General features: G+C 36.7%; 2 pseudogenes; both read right to left on the bottom strand.

The window, feature by feature from the left end:
- Positions 1-602: 602 nt before the first annotated feature.
- LOC114496987 lies at positions 603-1,417 on the bottom strand (annotated as a pseudogene).
- Positions 1,418-2,219: 802 nt separating this feature from the next.
- LOC114496175 lies at positions 2,220-2,818 on the bottom strand (annotated as a pseudogene).
- Between the last annotated feature and the right edge of the window lie 4,625 nt (positions 2,819-7,443).

Raw genomic sequence — 7,443 nt, forward strand, 5'->3', positions numbered from 1 at the left:
AAAGTAAATAAAGTGATAGGTTTTACTCCAGAATTTAAGGGAGTTGAAAAATGCCATCAAGTTACACACATGCACACGCACACACACACACACACACACACACACGGCTTATGTCTTTAAGGTGAATTACTTATTAGCACTTGAAAGAAAAAAGTAATTGGCTCTACTAAAAGTAGTGAAATCCAACTTGATCTCTTAATCCTCTTTATTGCTCAGACATTACAATTATTCATACTCATCCATTAACTTAGGGAGATAAGACAGAAGGTGTAGTATTAAAAATAAAGAAAGTAAGGTAGGATGTCAGGCATGGTAAGTGGAAAAATTAAGAGCCATGCTATTTATTTCATAAGGAAACTTGATAGTAATAGAAAATGAATTTTAAATAAATAAGAAGTATGTATCTTAAAATAAATGTACCTCTGTTTAAGTAAATAATTTCTGTAATCTCATTCTGCTATAGGTAATTCTTACAGAATTCTCTGTATTGTTTCACTGCATATTCTCTCATTTTAAATGACTCCTCTGCAGTTTGAATTAAAAATGCAATTTCACATTTATAGACAATTCACTCATAAGTTCATGCAACCTCCCCAAAAGGTATTAAATGAAGAATATTTTTTGAGATAAAGAAATTATAATCCAGAATGCTTTTATGTTACCTTATTATTCACAATTACTCAAAGAATTCTATTATTCTATATACATTCTTGTTATTTAGAATGTACAATATCCAAAGCCTGATTTTTGGAAACTGACTCATAGCAATTGTTCAACTGAGCCTTAGTAAAGGAAGTCCCTCAAAGAATGCACTTTCGATCTTAATGTTAGGAAAGTTGCTTTTGAATCCTTCCATGCCCTACAGAAAAAGCAACAAGTCTTTTGTAAACTACTCTCCAAAGTGGGATGGTGAGCACCACTATTTCACAAACAAGGCTGAATGCCCATTGTGAGCCCCAGGAAGTATACACTTGACTGTTGAACACAGGTCCAAGAATCCCTGCTGCACTACCAGAAGCTGTTAACCAGCCCTTGTACACACCCTCAGGTTTTGGTTCCAGAAATTTTTAATATAATGTATAGAGCATAAAATTGCAGAATGGATAGCCTATTTCAGTTAGCACAGCTGGTATGAAGAACTGGGCCAAGTCTTCTCTTGGAGACCTCCAAGAGTAACAATAATTTCTCCATATGTGGTACTAAGGATTCAATTAAATGTGAATCTTCACTTATTTAGGGAAATTGATTTCCCCAAGGTAACAAGATAAAGAAGCCAATCCATACAATGATGAGTCCTCTCAGTAGAATAGCATGTTAGCATGCTTGCCAATCTTTTAAAAAGTGATTTAATCCCCATTAAAATAATAACTGCCTCATCTCCAAGATCAGCAAGTGTCAGGTTGGCCAAAACGTCCATTACATTTTTTCTATGAAATAAAAGACACATTTTTCATTTTCACCAATAGCTTTATTGATTCAGATATTTTGAGTATGTTGGCTATATCCCGCTATTGGCTTCTAGTGAGCAGAGGCCAGGGGTGCTGCTAAACATCTTCCAGGGGTGCTGCTAAACATCTTATGAGGTTGCCATAAGACAGCCTCACAGCAAATAATTATTTGTCCAAAATGTCAATAGTACCAAAAAACTTTGCAAACAACTTTTGACACATTCTACCAGTCACAGCACCTTCTTTATACTCTGTGTATTTTTCTTTTGTGTTTCAGTTGCATTTTAACCTTTCTTTTTTTTCTTTTTTAAATTTTTAAAGATTTTATTTATTTATTTTTAGAGAGGGAAGGGAGGGAGAAAGAGAGAGAGAGAGAGAAACATCAATGTGTGGTTGTGGGGGGTCATGGCCTGCAACCCAGGCATGTGCCCCGACTGGGAATTGAACCTCCGACACTTTGGTTCACAGCCCACACTCAATCCACTGAGCTACGCCAGCCAGGGTGCATTTTAACCTTTCTTTAAGTAATAAAGCATAATACACCAAAAAATGTTGCATATCTTCTTTCATCTTATTAATATTAAAATGGCTGCACAAAAATTCACCAATTTGATGTTTTTAAAATTAAAATTTTTTGTTGTTTAGTTTTTATTTCATAATCATAAACTTAACTCTGCAAACCAGCTAGACTTGGAAGGGGTAAGGAAGGCATGGAACCCAGTGAACTGTGTCAAGAGCACAAAGATTATAGAACATTCTAAGTTGATAGGGTGAAGGGGTGCTCTCCTGAGCTACAGAAGGAATGGTCTGGTGGTTAAGATAAAACACAAGTCAAATTTATTAGAGTTGTCCACAGTCAGTAATGGTGATCTTCTTGCTGGTCTTGCCATTCCTGGATGCATAGCGCTCCATGGCTGTCACAACATCCATGCCATCCTTCACCTGGCCGAAGACCACATGCTTGTCATCCAGCCACCAAGACTTGGCAGTGCAGATGAAAAACTGGGAACTGTTTGTGTTAGGTCCAGGATTTGCCATAGACAAGATACCAGGACCTGTGTGCTTCAGAATGAAATTCTCATCACCAAAGTTCTTCCCTTAGATGGACTTGACACCTGTGCCATTGTGGTGTGTGAAGTCACCACACTGACACATAAATCCTGGAATAATTCTGTGAAAGCATGAACTTTATAACCAAATCCTCTCTCCCCAGTTCTCAGAGCATGAAAGTTTTCTGCTGTCTTTGGAACTTTGTCTGCAAACAGCTTGAAGGTGATGTGGCCTGATGGCTCGCCCTCAGCAGTGATGTCAAAGAACATGGTGGGGTTGACTGTGGCTGGGCAGGGGAAGGTCTGAGGCAGCAGCAGCATCTACAAGGCTGATAATCTCTTTAAATGCACACTGATATGACAGCTGTCACAATACAATCTAATGAAATTATTTTGAATAAAATTAAAGACAATTAAGCACTACTAGAGCCATCATACAAAAAAAATGTAATGGGCTTTTTGGCCAACCCAATAGTATTCCATCATATAACATAGTCAAGGCATGCATATCCATTGTTAATGGAGTAACGATGATTTCCAAGAAGGGCAAAGGTAGATAGGATCATGGAAAACAAAGCATTGGTAGTTGTAACAGCAACTTGATCAATATTTTTCTGGGGAACCTGAACATCATCTGTACTTCTTTCTTCAAAATCAATATTTTTACACCATTGTCCTGAGTCATCCACATGGTGTTCTGTTAATATTACAAGGATCAGAAAAATATTTAAAAGTCCCAGGAAAGCACTAGATAAAACAGGTGTTGTATACATGTTTATCTGCTGCTTTATAGTTTCTATGTCATACCCTTTTCTCCAAAGAGTACAAAACAATTCTGAAAAAACTGGACCTAGAAAAAAAACCAATGTTTGGCATGCATTTGTGTTTGCCAAGGAACTTGTTCTTTCCTGAAGGGAAGTAGCACCAGCAATATATGATGTTGTAATGGCTACATTTCCTGCTTTGAACCCCACTAATTCATTAGCAACCAAGATGTGACATTTACTTATTTATTTAAAAGAAATTATGCTGTTTTAAAATTATTTTATTGTTCAATTACAGTGCTCTGCATTTTCCTCCCACTACTCCCCCCACCCAGCCAAACCCACTTCCCTACCTTGCTTCCAGCCTCCCTCTTGGTTTTGTCCACGTGTCCTTTATAGCAGTTTATAAAAACCCTTCCCCCCCCAGTGCCTCCCCCCTCCCCTCTGGTTATTGTTACATTGTTCTTAATTTCAATGTCTCTGGTTTTATTTGTTTGCTTTTTTCTTTTGTTGATGATATTCCTGTTAAAGGTGAGATCATATGGTATTTGTCCCTCACCACCTGGCTTATGTCACTCAGCATAATGCTCTCCAGTTCCATCTATGCTGCCACAAAAGGTAGGAACTCCTTCTTTCTCTCTGCTGCATAGTATTCCATTGTGTAATTGTACCATAGTTTTTCAATATACTCATTTACTGATGAGCACCTAGGCTGCTTCCAGCATTTGGTTATTGTAAATTGTGCTGCTATGAACATTGGGGTGCATAGGTTCTTTTGGATTGGCACTAGAGGGCTCTTAGGATATAATCCCAGCAGTGGAATTGCTGGATAAAAAAGCAGTTCCATTGTTAGTTCTCTGAGGAAATTGTATATTGCTTTTCATAGGGGCTGCACCAGTCTGCATTCCCACCAACAGTGCATTAGGGTTCCTTTTCTCCACATCCTCTCCAACACTTGTTTGTTGATTTGTTTATAATGGCCATTCTGACTGATGTGAAGTGGTATCTCATTGTGGTTTTAATTTGCATCTGTCTGATGACGAGTGATGCTGAACATCTTTTCATATGCATATGGGCCCTCTGTATGTCCTTGGAGAAGTGTCTGTTCAAGTCTTTTGTCCATTTTTAAGTTGGGTTGTTTGTCTTCCTGGAGTGGAGTCATATGAGTTCTTTATATATTTTGGAGATCAAACCCTTGTCCAAGGTACCATTGGCAAATATGTTTTCCCATATGGTTGGTTCTCTTTTCATTTTAATGCTGTTTTCTTTAGACATGCAGAAGTGTTTTATTTTGATGAGATTTCATTTGTTTATTTTCTCCTTTATGTCCCTTGTTCTAGGGGACATATTAGTGAAGATGTTGATGCCTGGAATGTCTGAGATTTGTCTGCCGATGTTTTGCTCTAGGACTTTTTGGTGCCATGACCTATATTTAAGTCTTTTATCCACCTTGAATTTATTTTTGTGTATGGTGTAAATTGGTGATCAACTTTCATTTTTTTCATGTAGCTGTCCAGATCTCCCAACACCATTTGTTGAAGAGGCTATTTTTACTCCATTTTATGTTGCTGCCCCCTTTGTTAAATATTAATTGACCATAGAGACTTGGGTTTATTTCTGGGCTCTCTTCTGTTCCACTGGTCTATGTGTCTGTTCTTATCCCAATACCAGGCTGTTTTGATTACACTGGCCTTGTAATACACTTTGATATCAGGTATTATGGCCCCTCCTACTTTGTTCTTCTTTCTCAAAATTGCTACAGCTATTCGGGGTCATTTGTGGCTCCATGTAAATTTCTGAAATGTTTGTTCTATATCTGTGAAATATGTCACTGGTATTTTAATAAGGATTGCATTGAATGTATAAATTGCTTTGAGTAGTACATTTTGATGATGTTAATTCTTCCAATCCAGGAAAATGGTATATGCTTCCATTTATTTGTCTCTTCCTTAATTTTTTTCTACAGTGTTGTATAGTTTTCTGAGTACAGATCTTTCACCTCATAGGTTAGGTTTATTCCTAGGTACTTTATTTTTCTTGTTGCTGTAGCAAATAGGATTTTTTTCCCCTGATTTCTGTTTCTGACATTTCATTCTTGATGTAGACAAATGCCTTCAATTTCCAAATATTGACTTTGAACTCTGCTGTTTTGTCAAATTTACTTATTAGGTTGAGTAGTTTTTCGGTGGAGCCTATGGGTTTTCTATGTTCACTATCATGTCATCTGCAAACCATGATAGTTTTACTTCCTCCATTCCAATTTGGATGCCTTTTATTTCTTTTTCTTGTCTGATTACTCTGGTTAGGACTTCCAATACTATATTGAGTAGAAGTAGTGAAAGCGGACATTCTTGTCTTGTTCCTGATCTTTTAGTTTTTGACCATTGGGTATAATGTTTGCTGTAGGTTTTTCATATATGCCCTTTATCATGTTGAGGGGTGCTCCCTCTATTCCCACTTTGCTAAGTGTTTTTATCATAAATGGGTGCTGTACCTTGTCAAATGCTTTTTTTGCATCTATTGAAATGACCATGTGATTTTTGTCTTTGCTTTTGTTTATGTGATGTTTGACATTTACTGATTTCCAAATGCTGTACCATCCTTGAATCCCTGGGATGAATCTCACTTGATCATGGTGTATGACCTTTTTGATGTATTGCTGGGTGCAGTTTGCCAATACTTTGTTGAGGATTTTAGTATCTATGTTCATCAGCGATATTGGCCTGAAATTTTCTTTCTTTGTTGTGTCTTTATCTATTTTTGGAATTAGGATGGCATTGGCTTCTTAAAAAGAGTTTGGGAGTCTTCTCTTTTCTTGGATTTTTTTGCAGCAATCTGTGAGGGATAGGGGCTAGCTCATCCTCAAATGTCATGTAAAATTCTCCTGTGAAACCATCCAGTCCAGGGCTTTTGTGTGAGAGGAATTTTTTGATTACAGCTTTGATTTCATCAGCTGTTATTTTCTGTTCAGGCTTTCTGCTTCTTCTTCATTCAGTTTTGGGAGATTAGTTTTTTCTAGAAATTTGTGCATTTCATCCTGGTTTTCAAATTTGTTGGTGTACAGTTGTTGATAGTAATTTCTTACAATCTTTTGTATTTCTGTGGTATCAGTTGTAATCTCTCTTCTTTCATTTCTGATTTTGTTTATTTGGGTCCTCTCTGTCTTTTTCTTGATGAGTCTGTTTAAGGGCTTGTCAATTTTGTTTATCTTTTCAAAGAACCAGCTCCTGGATTTATTGATTATTTGGATTGTTATTTTAATCTCGATGTTCTTTAATTGTGCTCCGATCTTAGTTATTTCTTTCCTTCTACTTGCTTTGGGCTTTGTTTGTTGTTGTTCCTTCTGTTCTTGTAGATGTAGGATTAGGTTGTTTGAAATGTTTCTATTTTTTTTAGGTATGCCTGTATTGCTATGAACTTCCCTCTCAGGACTGCCTTTGCTGTGTCCCATAGATATGGACTGTTGTGAGTTCATTTTCATCTGTTTCTATAAAGTTTTTTATTTTTCTTGATCTCATTATTAACCCATTCTTTGTTTAATATTATGCTACTCAATCTCCATGAATTTGAGTGTTTTTGAGTTTTTTTCCCTGAGGTTGGTTTCTAGTTTCAGTCTCTCATGGCCTGAGAAAATGCTTGATATGATTTAACTTTTACTGAATTTGTAAGTCTGGCTTTGTGTCCTACTATGTGGTCTATTTTTGAAAATGTTCCATGTGTATTTGAAAAGAATGTGTATTTGGTTTCTTTGATATAAAAGATTCTATACATATATGTCAACTAAGTCCATTTGATCTAGGGCATTGTTTAGTGCCACAATATCTTTGTTGACTTTGGGGGGGGGAATATCTATTTTTCACAGTTGGGTGTTAAAATGCCTAGTATAGTGTATTGCTATCTATATCTTTCTTGAAGTCCTCCAAGATTTTCCTTATATATTTGGGTGCTCCTATGTTATGTGCATATATATTTATAATGTTTATGTCTTCTCAATGGATTCTTCCCTTGGCTGGTATGAAGTGCCATTCAGTATCTGTTTCTATGGCTTTTGTGTTGAAGTCTTTTTTGTGTGTGATATATGTATTGCTACTCCAGCTTTTTTCCCTGTCCATTTTCTTGGAGTACTTTTTTCAAACCTGTCACTTTCAGTCTGTGTAGGTCTTTTGTTCTGAGGTGGGTGTC

This window comes from Phyllostomus discolor, chromosome 5 (genome assembly GCF_004126475.2).
Source record: "Phyllostomus discolor isolate MPI-MPIP mPhyDis1 chromosome 5, mPhyDis1.pri.v3, whole genome shotgun sequence".
Taxonomy (NCBI): domain Eukaryota; kingdom Metazoa; phylum Chordata; class Mammalia; order Chiroptera; family Phyllostomidae; genus Phyllostomus; species Phyllostomus discolor.